The 16,520-nt window shown below is 42.5% G+C and overlaps 1 pseudogene; it reads left to right on the forward strand.

The window, feature by feature from the left end:
* Nucleotides 1–2,582: 2,582 nt before the first annotated feature.
* LOC135505509 (utrophin-like) overlaps nucleotides 2,583–16,520 on the forward strand; it is a 224,123-nt pseudogene continuing 210,185 nt past the window's right edge.

Below are 16,520 nucleotides of genomic sequence, written 5' to 3' on the forward strand. Positions count from 1 at the left end.
TAGTTGTGAATGTAATGGTCAGACAGACAACAAATATTCAATTCACTTTTATCTAGCAGTTAATATACTGTTGAGGGTAGAGAAAATTAATAGGTTGGCAGGAGGTCCTATATTTTTTATAGAAAGGCAATGATATATGTTAGATATCAGAAGCATGACTAGAAGCATGACCTAAGATGGCCAAACAATTTAATAATTTAATTGTTTAATTGTTTAAATATCCAAAGTAAATATTGCATTGGTACGCCTTAAAGGGTGGTTGATAGGAGTGTTCAGACTTTAAAGCGATAATGAATGTTTCACATTTATCATGTTTGAAAAAAGTCAACTCTCACATTAAAAATGTTTTACTTCCTGTCCAGAACAACTATTTTCATCCTACAAGTGCATAGACATGCTATGACATCTGAGTCACTCAGTGACTAATTCTAACTTCTTACGCAACACATCTTCACGCATAAATCTCCAATTGACATTAATATACAGTTGAAGTCGGAAGTTTAAATACACTATAGTTTTGGCAAGTTGATTAGGACATCTACTTTGTGCAAGACACAAGTCATTTTTCCAACAATTGTTTACAGACAGATTATTTAACTTATAATTCACTTTATCACAATTCCAGTGGGTCAGTAGTTTAAAGAACTTTAAACAGGCTAATTGACATCATTTTAGACAATTGGAGGTGTACCTGTGGATGTATTTCAAGGCCAACCTTCAAACTCAATGCCTCTTTGCTTGACATTGGGGAAAATCAAAAGAAATCAACCAGTACTTCAGAAATAGAATTGTAGACCTCCACAGGTCTGGTTCATCCTTGGGAGCAATTTCCAAATGCCTGAAGGTACCACATTCATCTGTACAAACAATAGTACGGAAGTATAAACACTATGGGACCAAGCAGCCGTAAGGAAACAGGTACAAAATTATCTATATCCACAGTAAAACAAGTCCTATATTGACATAACCTGTAAGGCTACCCAGCAAAATTGCCATAAAAGAGCCAGACTAAGGTTTGCAACTGCTCATGGTGAAAAATATTGTACTGGTCTGATGAAACAAAAATAGAGCTGTTTGGCCATAATGACCATTGTTTGTAGGAAAAGGGGGAGGCTTGCAAGCCGAAGAACACCATCCCAACCATGAAGCACGGCGGTGGCAGCATCATGTTGTGGGGGTGTTTTGCTGCAGGAGGGACTGGTGCACATCACAAAATAGATAACATCATGAGGAGGAAAATTATGTGGATATATTGAAGCAACATCTCAAGACATCAGTCAGGAAGTTAAAGCTTGGTCGCAATTGGGTCTTCCAAATGGACAATGACCCGAAGCATACTTGCAAAGTTGTGTAAAATGGCTTAAAATCTTCTTCGGGGTAAGGGCCAGTATTTGGAAGTTTGGAGAGTCTGCATGCCTAAAGTTAACTGCCCGTGACTCAGGCCCAGAAGCTATGATATGCATATAATTCATATATTTGGATAGAAAAAACTCAGAAGTTTCTAAAACTGTTGACATAATGTCTGTGAGTATCACAGAACTGATATGGCAGGCGAAACCAGAGGAAAATCCATCCAGGAAATGTGATTTTTTTGATATGACTGGTTATCCATCCATAGCGTATTGACTATATAGGGATTAAGCTCTCAGATTGCAGTTCCTATGGCTTCCACTAGATGTCAACAGTCTTTCAACATGGTTTCAGGCTTGTTTTCTGAAAAAGGACCAATAAGAAGTTTTGGCAAGTGGTCTAAAGAATCGTCCACTACTGTTTTGCGTGCGTGACTGTGTGCGCGCTCTTCGTTATTATTGTTTATTTAGATATTTGCCAACCTGATGATTAATTAGAAACATCGTTTGACTTGTTTCAACAAAATTGACCGGTAGTATTAGGATGTATTTGTCTGCATGTTTTGAACGCCTTTGAGCAGGTGTAATACTGAACAAAACGCGCCAACCAAACAGTTTTTGGGAAAGAAAGAGGGATTTTATTGAACAAATCAACCATTTATTGTGTAGCTGGGACCCTTTGGAATGCCAACAGAGGAAGATATTCAAAGGTAAGTGATTTTTTATCGATTTCTTTGAGTTTTGTAACAGCTGTTCAGGTTATGAATTTATGTTAATGCATGAGTTATGTAGGGCGCTGTACTCAGACAAATGCTATGCTTTCGCCAATCGGACAAAGCGGTTCAATTACCAAGATTCTAAGCTAAAGAATGGTGTTTAACACTTGTATTTTCATGAATGTTTAATATTACTACTTTTGTATTTTGAATTTCACGCTCTGCAATTTCACCGTATTCTCTCTACTATTATTATGACATTTCACATTCTTAAAATAAAGTGGTGATCCTAACTGACCTAAGACAGGGGATTTTTACTTAGATTTCATGTCAAGAATTGTGAAAAATTGAGTTTAAATGTATTTGGCTAAGGTGTATGTAAACTTCCGACTTCAACTGTAGGTGTTCCTTTTGTCCACGTGAGAATGGGCAGTGTGGAGTGTGATTGAGATTGCGTGATCTGTTGGGGCGGTATGCGAATTGGAGTGTGTCCGAGAGGATGCTGTTGATGTGAACCATGACCAGCCTTTCAAAGCACTTCATGGCTAGTGACGTGAGTGCCACGGGACGGTAATCATTTAGGCAGGTTACCCTCATTTCCTTTGGCACAGTTACTATGGTGGTCTGCTTGAAATATGTAGGTATCACAGACTCAGTCAGCGAGAGGTTGAAAATGTCAGTGAAGACACTTGCCAGTTGGTCCGTGCATGATTACACATTCTGGTAATCTGTCTGGCCCAGCAGCTTTGACAATGTTGACCTGTTTAAAGGTTTTGTTCACATCGGTTACCGAGAGCGTTATCCCACGGTCGTCCAGAACAGCTTGTGCTCTCGTCCATGCTTCAGGTTTGCCTTCCTCGAAGCGAGCATAAAAGGCATTTAGCTTGTCTGGCAGGCTCGCAATCACTGGGCTGCTCGTCTCTGGATTTCCCTTTGTAATCCGTAATACTTTTCAAGCCATGCCATATCCGACGAGCATCACAGCCGGTGTAGTAGGAATCAATCTTAGTCCTGTTTTGATGCTTTGCTTGTTTGATGGTTTGTCTGAGGGCATAGGGGGATTTCTTGTAAGCGTCCGGTATGTCTCCCGCTCCTTGAAAGCGGCAGCTCTAGCCTTTAGTTCGGTGCGGATGTTGCCTGTAATCCATGGCTTCTGGTTGGGATATGTACGTGCATTCACTGTGGGGACGACGTCATCGATGCACTTATTGATGAAGCTGATGACTGAGGTGGTATACTCCTCAATGCCATTGGATGAATCCCGGAACATATTCCAGTCTGTGCTAGCAAAACAGTCCTGTAGTGGAACATCCACATCATCTGACCACTTCTGTATTGAGCGAGGCACTGGTACTTCCTGCTTTAGTTTTTGCCTGTAAGCAGGAATTGGGAGGATAGAATTATGGTCAGATTTGCCAAATGGAGGGCGGGGGGGAGCTTTGTATGCTTCTCTGTGTGTGGAATAAAGGTGGTCCAGGATTTTTTTTCTCTGGTTGCACCTGCGACATGCTGGTAAAAATTTGGTAAAAATGATTCAAGTTTGCCTGCATTAACGTCCCCAGCCACTAGGAGCGCCGCTTCTGGTTGAGCATTTTCTTCATGGCTTATGGCCATATAGAGTTGGTTGAGAGCGGTCTTAGTGTCAGCTTCATTTTGTGGTGGTAAATAGATGGCTACGAATAATATAGATGAGAACTCTCTTGGCAGAGATGCGGTCTACAGCTTATCGTAAGGTACTCTACCTCAGGTGAGGAATACCTCGAGACTTCTTTAACATTGTGCACTAGCTGTTATTGACAAATAGACACACCCCCACCCCTCGTCTTACCAGAGGTAGCGTCTCTGTTCTGCCGGTTTTGATGTCCCGTTGGTAGGATAATCTTAAACGAAAATCATCAACTTTATTTTCCAGTGATTGCATGTTAGCAAGAAGAACGGATGGCAGTAGGAGTTTACTCGGTTGCCTACGTATTCTCAGAAGGCTGCCCGATCTGCCCGATTTGCGGCCCCATACTTTCTGAATGCAGTGTAGTTTTCTCTCTCTTTCCCCTCAGGCTCTGTGCATAGAGATAGAGCAGAAACAGCAGGCCTCGGACCCGGCAGAACCACAAAGATTGAGTCAGCTGTCCTCCATGGCATGCAAGGAGCTGGGCAAGGTGCAGTGCATCCTAAAGGACAATCAGGTAGAAAACCGTACTATGGAATATCCTGCATGTAGTCTGCTTTAACATCAATTACACTCTTTAAATTGTTTTCAATAACGATGATGATAATGATGTTGATAATGTTGTTGTTTATGCCTTGTTTGCCTGCTGTTTTCAGGTGCGTATGGTGGAGGTGGAGCGCTGGCTGGATGGCATACTGGAACTGTCACTGGATGCCATGGACCAAGGAGTCTCAGATAGACTACAGGAAGAGCTCAACACGTGGAAGGTCAGTGGTCACGCCATTCAAAAACAGACAAAACTTTATTTAACACCTACAGTTCTGTAATGTTATAACCCATGCCCGACTCTCCCCCCCCCCTCTCCCTCTTAGAAGTATGTGAGTAAGATGGAGTTAGTGGAGGGTTCAGTGAAGCGGATCGGAGAAAATGTATCGGTGGTGCATGGGGCTGCAGTACCAAAGCTAGCCCACTGGGGGCAGGCTAAGCTGGATGAGTGCCAGTGGAGGTGGGAGACGCTGAGCAAACAGGTGAGGAAGAAGAGTACAGTTCATGCAGAGGGAAAGTGAGATTTATTTGATCAAATAGAAGTTTTGTAATTTTTAGGCTGTCACAAATTACATTTACATTTACATTTAAGTCATTTAGCAGACGCTCTTATCCAGAGCGACTTACAAATGTACTGATACAAGTGGATGCACGTGGCATTCCGGCAACTTTGAGAAAAACAACAGTTTTGCCTGTTGCTCACACACTTATCTGCCCTCTCATTGGCTAGAATGGACCCACCTGATCTAGCCTGCCTTCAACCATTGAGGAAATGTATGTTCATTATTAGAGTCGTCACTCTGCTATTTTGTCAATCTAATAGATCCCCTTTGGTTCAAGCAACACTGGATTGTGAATTAAAGTGTGACAAAATCTCTAGAAACAAACAATAAAGCCTGCTCCTTTTCCTGTGTATCCCTTTTTAATCTGTGTCAGTGTCTTTTTTGAAACCTTGCAGCATTTGATAGGTTAAAACACTCTGGAGTGTACTATTACACTGTAATCTGACAGTGGTCCATGTTATCTCTGTGTTGTGCATAGCTGCTGAGCCACCAGGGGTGTGTGAGTGAGAGCCAGGAGAGGCAGGTGAACCTGAAGAAAGACTTGGCAGAGATGCAGGAGTGGATGGCCCAGGTGGGCGAGGGGTTTCTCGTGAGAGAGACTTTGAGTACAAGAGTCCTGGGGAGCTGGAGGGCGCACTGGAAGAGATAACGGTGGGGAACAAGAGACAGAACTGAAAAACTGGTACAACGAGGAACCCCTTACTCCTAGAAAGACAGTTCTAACAACTAACCTAGACGATTCCACTTCAACCCTATGTTGCCATTTATGTCCCCTCCTATGTTTTTATTATTTATTATTTTATTAGGATCCGCATTAGCTGTCGTTGAAGCAGCAGCTACTCGTCCTGAAAATACTATCCTGATAATCTGGCATGTCTCTTTCTTTCCCCCTTTGATCATCTCTTTCCCTCTCTCTCACCTACCCACCAAAGAGGATGTGTTACAGAAGGAAGTGAGAGTGAAGATATTGAAAGACAGCATTAACATGTTGCTGGCCAAGAATAAGACGCCCTCTGGTGGCGGAGGACAGGACCTGACAGAGGAGCTGGGGTGGAGTCCTGGAGAACTACCATAAACTCTGTGACCGCTTCAAGAGCAAGTGTCACACGCTGGACGTAAAGAGTTTGACAAGACTAGTCCAAACTGCTGATGAGTGTTAAAATCATAAGGTAATGTGATTGTAGGCGTTTGTGTTTGACAGTGTCTCGTATGGTCTCTGACGGTGTTTTTTGTGATTGTGAATTGTTGTAGTCGTGATTTTGTTTGAAATGTGTTTGTAAGTCTTTCTCAGTACAAGGGACAGTCCAGGTCTCCTCTATAGGAGGTGTGGTCATGTTGGATGGAGCTTCTGCAGTACTTGGACCTGGAGCAGGGCTGGCTCAACACTCTGGAGGAGAAGGTTCCGGCTACAGAGAACCTACCTGAGAGCACTGAGGCTGTCAATGAGGATTTGGATGTGGATATCTCTTTTTAAACCGATCCATTTTTCTTTCATTCCTATTTCATCTCCTCTCTCTTCTGCTTTATCACATGCTCTCTCCTGTAATCCTTACATCCTCATTCCTTCCCGTCTCTCTGACTCACCCTCTCTTTATCTCGTTTTCCCCTTCACTCCTCCCTCTGTCCTTTGCCTATTTTCTTTCACCTTATTCTTTTTTATTTTCCCCGTCTGTCGTCTATGAGCAGACTAGCATTTTATTTTGACTGCCTACCTCAGGTACTGTAAGAGTGACGCTGACCTACATAAACACTAACACATTATTTTTATTCTCTGTCTTTATTTCTCTTTCTCCATTCTCTCTCTTACTGCTGCATTTACTGTTTGGGCTCCTGTTCCGTCTTACCTCTCTCATTCACTGACTTTCTCTCTCCTCGTTCTCACCCTGTCATCTTTATTCTCTCTCTCCCTCTCGCCTCCCTTCCTCTCCCTCTAGTCGTTGGATTAGTCCTTTGGTATCAGGGCGTGGTTAACGCAGCCGCGTACTTAGTTTTCTTCAGGGCTGACCCCTCTGAGGATGTCCCTTCTTGGGGTTCCTTTGAATCATAATCCTCAGGATTTGTATACATTATGCACTTCCTTAGCCGAACAATGCTCTGCCGCTTTTGTCTCCGTACAAAAAGAGAGTCCAACAACTCTAACATTTTCAATTCCATTAGATTCCAACTTTAAAAAGGAATAAGCATGCGCAACCTTAAATTCCCAGTCACGCCACCATCACAAATGTTTTGGTTGCGGACTTCCTCGTTGTTGTTGTTAGAACTCCACGCACCCACATGGAAGTCCATTATTTCTTTGTATTTTCATCCTGTGAAATACTCTTCCTGAGGAGTCAGGGGTACCTTCCCAATGGGTCTCGTAGCCCGTGAACAGGCTATACCCCTTTGTGATAACCCTCAGTTCGGGACACACCACTTTGCGAAAAAACCTGCCAGTCTTCAAGCCCGTAGTCCACTCCTAAAGTCTGGTCTGTATTTTCTTCTCCTTCGGCTACGGTATAGAGTTACACTCTACAGGCCTGGTAATCAAACTGATATCCTCATTGCTGTCCATTAGACATCATCACTTGATCTTTTAGCGCCGTTGCAAGCGGTATTTGGGTTCTATGCACATTTAGAAACCACTTTTTTGGCGCATCGTATATTGTTGCTTTATACTCTGACCTTGTTTCAACCGGGGTCCTGCTTCCATTGTTAGTCATCACTGCTTTGCCACTGATCACAAAATCCATGTTTAATTTCTTTAGTGATTTATCGTGGTCGATTGTGTTGTTCTGGGTCTTATTTACCCCCAGGACATTCCAGCTTCATAGACAACAGCCCTAAGGGCAATAATATAGGGGGTGTGGGGCCATCCTCTTTGAAATGTTCAAACACATCCCCCTCAGTTCAACGAGGTCCCTACACATCAATCATCATGACAACTTCAAAGGAATAGATGCAATATATGCATAAATTAACACACACTCTAACATGTGACAACAGGAACAGGATGCACTTATATGGGCATAACTACGTGATAACTTCCTGCCAGGATGTCCTGACAAGATGCCCATATTTGGGCACGCCCTAGAGCACGTGATAACTTCCCGCCAGAATGTCCTGACCGGATGCCCATATTTGGGCATGCTCACGTCATCCATACATAGGGTCATAAATCAAATGTTTGACGCGTGCTGTCTACTGTATTCTCTCTTCTGTTTGTGGATTTCGATTTGGCTCCATTTGAGCTCCCGTGTTCTCAATTTGTATTAATGTTTTGGGAAATGGGATGCAAAGTTACATCTATATGCAGATGATACAGTCATATATTCATGTGCTTCTTCTCTGGTTCAGGCTGTTGGAGAGCTCCAGACTGCTTCTCAGTCACTGCAGGCCTCCCTTTATGGTCTCAAACTTGTCTTGAATATACAAAAAACTAAATTCATGACCTTTACCAGAGCTAGAACACTGCCAGAGAACGTTAGCATTGTCACATCTGGTGGCTTATCCATTGAAAAAGTGTCATCTTACAAATACCTAGGTATTTGGATGGATGACAAGTTGTCCTTTAAAGTTCATTTGGATAATCTTGTGACAAAGCTTACATTGAAATTGGGTTTTTATCTTTGTAATAAGGCTTGCTTCCCGCTTATGGCTAGAAAGAAGCTTGTTCTGGCCACTTTACTCTCTATAATTGATTATGGTGACTTGCTGTATATGCATGTAACCTCTTCCATCTTACAGAGACTGGACTCTGTTTATCATGCATCCTTGCGCTTTATTACAAAGGCCAAATCACTCACCCACCATTGCACAATGTACCAAATGGTAGATTGGGCCTCACTTTATATGCGCAGAAAAATACATTTGTATGTGTTCATCTACAAAGCCCTTTTGTGTAAACTCCCTCTTTTCCTATGTAGTCTGGTCTCCTTCAACACCAGCAGTTACCATACCTGGTCTGCTAGATGGTTTCTATTTAAAGTCCCCAGGACATTCACAGTACTAGGCAAGGCTGCCTTCTCGTCTTGTGCACCAGACGCATGGAATGGTTTACAATCCATGCTTCATCAAGATATGTTAGTGCCACTGAATTCATTTAAAAATATTGATGGGAGACTGTTACAGGAGTGTAAATGTTTTCTTAAGGCTGGATCATGTTGTATTTGTTGTTTGTTTTAATGATGTAATGTATTGATTGTTGCCACCTTCTTGGCAGGGTCTTCCTTGAAAAACAGACTCTGGGTCTCAATGGGCATTTTCCTGGTTAAAAAAAATTAAAGCATGGGGAGTGACAAATTCCAGAGTGGAACTGAAGGCCCACAATTCACCGTATGAAATTTGTTCAATATTGGTTTATTACTATTAAATTAATTATTAGTTTTACTCTATTAGCAGAGTTTGAGAATATTAGCCTGTGTGGTAAAATAATAATTTGAGTAATAGCTATTGACGAACCTGTTAATGTATTAATTGTTTGATTGATGTGTTATGTGTAGACCCTGCTAGAGGAGCTGGATGACATCAGTCTGAGTGTGGACAGTGTGACAGACCAGGCCACCCTGATGACCAGTAGAGGTCCTGCCTGCAGAGATGTAGTGGAACCCAAACTGGCCAAACTCAACCGCAACTTCCACATGGTCTCCCAGTGCATCAAAGCTGCCACGGTACAACTACTCTCACATCACTGTTTCAGTGTGACCTTACAGATAATTGTATGTGTGGGTTACAGAGATGAGGTAGTCATTCAAAAATCATGTTAAACACTATTATTGCACACAGAGTGATTCCACACAACTTATGTGACTTGTTACATTTTTACTGCTGAACTTATTTAGTCTTTACATGGAAAAGGTGCTGAATACCTATTGACTCAAGGCATTTCAGCTTTTGATTTTTAATTCATTTGCTAAACTTTCTAAAACTATAATTTCACTTTGACATTATGATTTAATCCATTTTAAATACAACAAAATGTTGAACAAGTCTTGGGGTGTGAATACGTTTTGAAGGCGCTGTATAGCCTAACACAGTACAAATACAATTATCGCATTGACAAGAGTACATTGTACAGATTGAGAGAGGAAGAGTAACATTAGCAAGCTTTTTAATATGAATACATTGGAGTGCTTTGCTGCATTTCAGATGTAAATTTATTCCCATCTCATAGCACAGTAGAGCTCTGTTTAAGATCTGGAGGACTGTTGGCCTTGGCTATATTATCCTGGTAATCTGTTTGTGTGTGTCTAAATCCCTCTCTCATCTCTACGGGAGATGAGGGTGCTGAGAGTGCGACAGGTGGAGATCTCCATGGACCCTTCTACTTTATACATCTTCACAGAGACAAAGACAGGACCTGACTGGAGAAGTCAGAGACATTCTTTCATTATTATTACACTCAGGCTTACTGTTTTTACTAGCTAGCAGGCTTGGTAACTAAGGCTAAACTGTAACAGCTGTGAATTATTTTAATCAGTCTTTATTTAAATTACCTTGTTTTGTTGTGACATATGATAGTTACTTTAAAGGGGAAGTTCACCCATTGTTACATGTGGCCTGATTTTCACTCGTTCTGTGCTTTCATCCTTTTTAAAAATATTTGATTTTGGTTGTCACATTTTGCGGAGTCATCACTTGCGATTGACTGTAATGCAAATACACTCTATAAAACACTCCACCCCATCTCATATTACATCAGACTCCTATTCTGAATGATGTCTCTGCACTTAATGTTGTATTTGTTTTGACTGAGCCATTAATCCATGTTTGAAAGATGCTGTTTACAATAACAAAAATATGCAAATGTGGATTCATGGTACAGTGCAGAAACATCATTCAGAATATGATTTGGATTAGAGTGTTTTGGAGTCTTTTCTAACATGCTTTGGACACATTTTCATAATGCATTGTAGTCGATGGAAAGTGATAACTCAGCAAATATTTTCTACCAATTGTCTCTGTAATGAAACAAAACATAAAATTTTTTGGGGGTGGTTCAACTATAATCCCAGAAAGAGTGAAAATATGTATACATAAAAATGTGTGAACTTGCTATTTGATATCAAAACGTTTGACATGTGATGCTTCCCAGTTCCCACACAGATTGATATGGTTGTGTTACCTACCTTATTTGAATGTACTGGTTGTAAGTCACTCTTAGAGTGTCTGCTAAATGTAATGGTAAAATGTAATAGATTCACACACACACCCATACACATGCATTCACTGTTTCTAACATAATACTGTCTCTTGCCAGCAGATGGAGCCAGAGGAGAGGGCATACTCTCTCAGTCCCTCAGACTATCTGATGGATATCAACAAGGTTCTGCTGGCCATGGCCGACAACGAACTGCTGCTCAACTCTATCGAGCTCAGCAGTGGTCTCTACGACGACTTCTCCAGGCAGGGGGTGGAGGGTGAGAGAGAGGTGAGGGGAGATATAGGAAGGGGAAGGGAATAACTGTGTTATCTTGTGGGTCTGAATGGAGACCTCTCACTCATTCAATTACTTTCCTCTCTCCACTCCTACCTCTCTCTCCTTCACCTCTCTCTCCTCTCTCCCTGCCTCCTCTCTCTCTCCCAGAGTATAAAGGAGAGTCTGGAGTCGGGGAGCAGGTGACGTTGATCCATGAGCGCCATCCTGGAAGCATCGCAGAGCAAGGTGGCACAGTTCAGAGACACCCTCACCCAGCTCAAAGCAGAGTGGGACCGCCTCAACTGCATGTACAACCACCGCAAAGGGTGGGTGATGGACAATCAACATTAAGTTACTTAGTAACTGCCAAGATCTTAATACTTAATGACAATGAAAGAGTGTAAAGAAGAAGAAACTGAAAAATATACTCATTGTAGCAACTCAATAAGGGGGAAATGAGCAGCTCTGTAAAGTTTTTGCATTTCCACTATTGGATGTGAGATTATCTGTTTGTCTCTTCTAACAGGGCTATGTACTGTAGTTGTAGCTTAACTCTCATCACTGATTGGTTAGTGTCATCCACAGAGAGAGAGTGAGTGTATGATGTCACTTAGTCATGACCTTGTCTCCATCCTGTCTCTGTACTGTCAGGGAGTTCCATCTACAACTGACCTATCCTGGGTACATGAATAAATGTCTTCTATCAGCTACGGACGACAGAGGAGCGAGGATGGAGATATATGCCAGTGCACGTACTGTATACAAAGACCTCAGCACACGCACACACACAGATTGATCAACACAGGCCAAGTTGACTGGGAGCGCACACACAAAGATATGCTCCTGAGTGGCGCATCGGTCTAAGGCACTGCATCTCAGTGATAGAGGCATCGCTACAGACCCTGGTTCGATCCCGGGCTGTATCACAACCGGCCGTGATTGGGAGTCCCATAGGGCGGTGCACAATTGGCCCAGCATCATCCGGGTTAGGGTAGGGTTTAGCCGGGGTATGATTGCATTGTAAATAAGAATTTGTTCTTAAAAATAACTTTGGGATAGGGGGCAGCATTGGGAAGTTTGGATGAAAAGCATGCCCAGAGTAAACTGCCTGTTACTCAGGCCCAGAAGCTAGAATATGAATATAATTAGTAGATTTGGATAGAATACACTAAAGTTTCCAGAACTGTTATAAATAATATCTTTGAGTATAACAGAACTCATATGGCAGGTGAAAATCTGAGAAGAATCCAACCAGGAAGTGAGAATTCTGAGGTTTGTAGTTTTCAAGTGAATGCCTATTGTCTGTGGGGTCAGATTGCACTTCCTAATGCTTCCAGTAGATGTCGACAGTCTATAGAAGATGTTTCAGGCTTCAATTGTGAAAGGGAAGAGAATAAGACCACTCAAAGCAAGTGGCTCAGCTGAAAGCCATGAGTTGTTTATCCCGAGTGGCTGTACGCGCGACGTTCATTCCCTTTCTAATGAAAACAGTATTGTCCGGTTAAAACATTGTTGAATATTTATGATAAAAATACCCTAAGGATGGATTAGAAACTTCGTTTGACATGTTTCTACGAACTTTAATGGAACTTTTTTGACTTTTCATCTTGACTTTGTGCCCACGCCTTGTGCATTTGGATTACTGGACTAAACACGCAAATATAAAGGAGGTATTTGGACATAAAGATCAACTTTATCGAACAAAACAAACATGTATCGTGTAACATGGAGTCCTGGGAGTGCCACCAGATGAAGATCATCAAAGGTTAGTGATTAATTTTAACGCTATTTCTGACTTTTGTGACACCTCTCCTTGGCTGGAAAATGTCTGTATGGTTATTGTGACTAGGTGCTGTCGCATTGGTGTGCTTTCGCCGTAAAGCCTTTTTGAAATCAGACACTGTGGTTAGATTAACAAGACGTTTATCATTAAAATGTTGTATAATATTTGTATGTTTTGAGGAATTTTAATTATGAGATTTCTCTTGTTTGAATTTGGCGCCCTGCAATTTCACTGGCTGTAGGCCAGGTGTTCCGCTAGCGGAACCCCCTTCCCAGAAATTAATTGACTTGGTTAGTTAAATAAATGTTTAATAAAAAATAAAGAAATCAACACAGGCCAATTTGACAAGGAGCCCACACACACACAGGCAGAATGATCAACACATACACTATATATCAGACATTGAGTGATATAGTCCAATTTTATTTTGAATTAAGAACAAAATTGGCAATCAACCAATACAACTTTACCATCTAATCTATCAATATATACTTTAAAAAAATGTTCAATTAGGAGTAGCAAATTTGTGTATTTTAAAAATGTTTTTATTTCACTTTTATTTAACCAGTTAAGCCGGTTGCGAACAAGATCTCATTTACAACTGCGACCTGGCCAAGATAAAGCAAAGCAGTGCAACACAAACAACAGCACAGAGTTACACATGGAATTAACAAAACATACAGTCAATAACACAATCGGAAAAAAAATCTATATACAGTGTGTTCAAATGGCATGAGGAGGTAAGGCAATGAATAGGCCATAGTAGCAATGTAGTTACAATTTAGCAGATTAACACTGGAGTGATAGATGAGCAGATGATGATGTGCAAGTAGTGAAACTGGTGTGCAAAAGAGCAGAAAAGTAAATAAAAACAATATGCGGGTCGAGGTAGGTAGATTGGGTGTGCTATTTACAGATGACTATGTACAGCTGCAGTGAGTGGTCAGCTGCTCGGTTAGCTGCTCAGATAGGTTTAAAGTTAGTGAGGAAAATGTAAGTCTCCAGCTTCAGCGATTTTTGCAATTCGTTACAGTCACTGGCAGCAGAGAACTCGAAGGAAAGGAGGCCAAAGAGGTGTTGGCTTTGGGGATGACCAGTGAGAGGTCCGGACAACAGGCCCTCCGATTTGACACACTGAACTCTATCTGTGAAGTAGTTGGTGAACCAGACGAGGCAGTCATTTGATAAACCAAGGCTATTGAGTCTGCCGATAAGATTACGGTGATTGACAGAGTCGAAAGCCTTGGCCAGGTCGATGAAGACGGCTGCACAGTACTGTCTTTTATCGATGATGGTTATGATATCGTTTTGTACCTTGAGCGTGGCTGAGGTGCACCCATGACCAGCTCGAAAACCGGACGATACGAAAGAGAGGTTGAATAGACTGGTAATATGGGGTTGCAACAATGGCGGCAGATAATTTTAGAAAGAGAGGGTCCAGATTGTTTAGCCCAGCTGATTTGTACGGGTCCAGGTTTTGCAGCTCTTTCAGAACATCAGATATCTGGATTTGGGTGAAGGAGAAGCTGGGGAGGCTCGGGCAAGTAGCTGCGGGGGGTGCGGAGCTGTTGGCTGAGGTTGGGGTAGCCAGCAGGAAAGCATGGCCAGCCAGTGAGAAATTCTTCTAAACATTTTCGATTATCATGGATTTATCGGTGGTGTCTGTGTTACCTTGCCTCAGTGCAGTGGGCAGCTGGGAGGAGGTGCTCTTCTTCTCCATGGACTTTACAATGTCCCAAAACTTTTGGAGTTAGAGCTACAGGATGCAAATTTCTGTTTGAAAAAGCTAGCCCTTGCTTTCCTGAATCACAGCGTGTATTGGTTCCTGACTTCCCTGAACAGTTGCATATCGCGGCGACTTTTCGATTTCTATTGCAGTCCGCCACAGGATATTTTTGTGCTGGTCAAGGGCAGTCAGGTCTGGATTGAACCAAGCGCAATATATGTTCTTAGTTCTATTTTTTTTAAAGGGGCATGTATATTTAAGATGGTGAGGAAATTACTTCTAAAGAACGACCAGGCTTCCTCAACTGACGGGATGAGGTCAATATCCTTCCAGGATACCCAGGATACATATTGTTTTTATTTCCAGGTCGATTTGAAATTCCTGCTTGCAGAAGTGTTTTAGGGAGCGTTTGACAGTGATGAGGGGTAGTTGTTTGACCATGGACCCTTAGCGGATGCAGGCAATGATGCAGTAAACGCTGAGATCCTGATTGAAAACAGCAGATGTGTATTTGGAGGGCAAGTTGGTCAGGATAATATCTATGAGGGTGCCCATGGTGGTTGGTGGTTTCCTTGGTAATTTGTGTGAGATTGAGGGCTTAGATTGTAGGACTGCTGGGGTGTTAAGCATATCCCAGTTTAGGTCGCCTAACAGAAGACCTCTGAAGATAAATGGGGACCAATCAATTCACATATGGTGTCCAGAGAACAGCAGGGAGTTGAGGGGGGTCTATAACAGGTGGCAACAGTGAGAGACTTCTTTCTGGAGAGATTCATGTTTAAAATTAGAAGCTCAAAATGTTTGTGCATAGACCTGGAAAGTATGACAGAACTTTGCAAGCTATCTCTGCAGTAGATTGCGACTCCTCCCCCTTTGGCAGTTCTATCTTGACGGAAAATGTTGTAGTTGGGTATGGAAATCTCCGAATTTTTGGTGGCTTTCCTAAGCCAGGATTCAGACACGACAAGGACATCAGGGTTGGCGGAGTGTGCTAAAGCAGTGAGTAAATCAAACTTAGGGAGGGCTCTTCTGATGTTAACATGCATGAAACCAAGGCTTTTTTGATTACAGAGGTCAACAAATGAGAGTGCCTGGGGACATGCAGGGCCTGCATTAAGCTCCACATCACCCAAGGAACAGAGGAGGAGTAGGATGAGAATACAGCTAAAGGCTAGCAAAACTGGTCGTCTTGTGCGTTGTTGACAGAGAATAAAAGGAGCATATATCTGGGCGTGGTAGAATAGATTCAGGACATAATGTGCAGACAGGGGTATGGTGGGGTGCGGGTACAGTGGAGGTATGCCCAGGCACTGAGTGATGATAAGAGAGGTTGAATCTCTGGACACACTGGTTATACTGGGTGAGCTCACCGCATGTGTGGGAGGTGGGACAAAGGAGGTGTCTGTGGCATGTACTGTGGAACTCGGGGCTCCCCAGTAAAGTAAAACAATTATAACTATCCTAAACAACAGAAGCGTCTGCTCCGATGTCCAGCAAAGGCCTGTTGGGGGCACAGCGGATGGAATTACGTCTGCGGACCAGTAGTGGTGGTACGGCGGGGCGCCGTGTCGACGAAGGGACCGGGCCAGATGGCGAAATAAGTATTGTAGTTGTAGTAATTTCGTTTGCTAGCCGGGAGATGTGCCTGGCTCAGGGCTAGTTTCGGGCCTGGGTCACTCGGTGGCAGCTAGCTGTGATAATCAGGAGAATTGGTCCAGGGTTTACGGCAGGAATCCGGCGTTGTAGTGGAGAAAAACAGTCCGTGGCTGGCAGGTAT

The sequence above is a fragment of the Oncorhynchus masou genome, chromosome 19 (genome assembly GCF_036934945.1).
Source record: "Oncorhynchus masou masou isolate Uvic2021 chromosome 19, UVic_Omas_1.1, whole genome shotgun sequence".
In the NCBI taxonomy this organism is placed as follows: domain Eukaryota; kingdom Metazoa; phylum Chordata; class Actinopteri; order Salmoniformes; family Salmonidae; genus Oncorhynchus; species Oncorhynchus masou.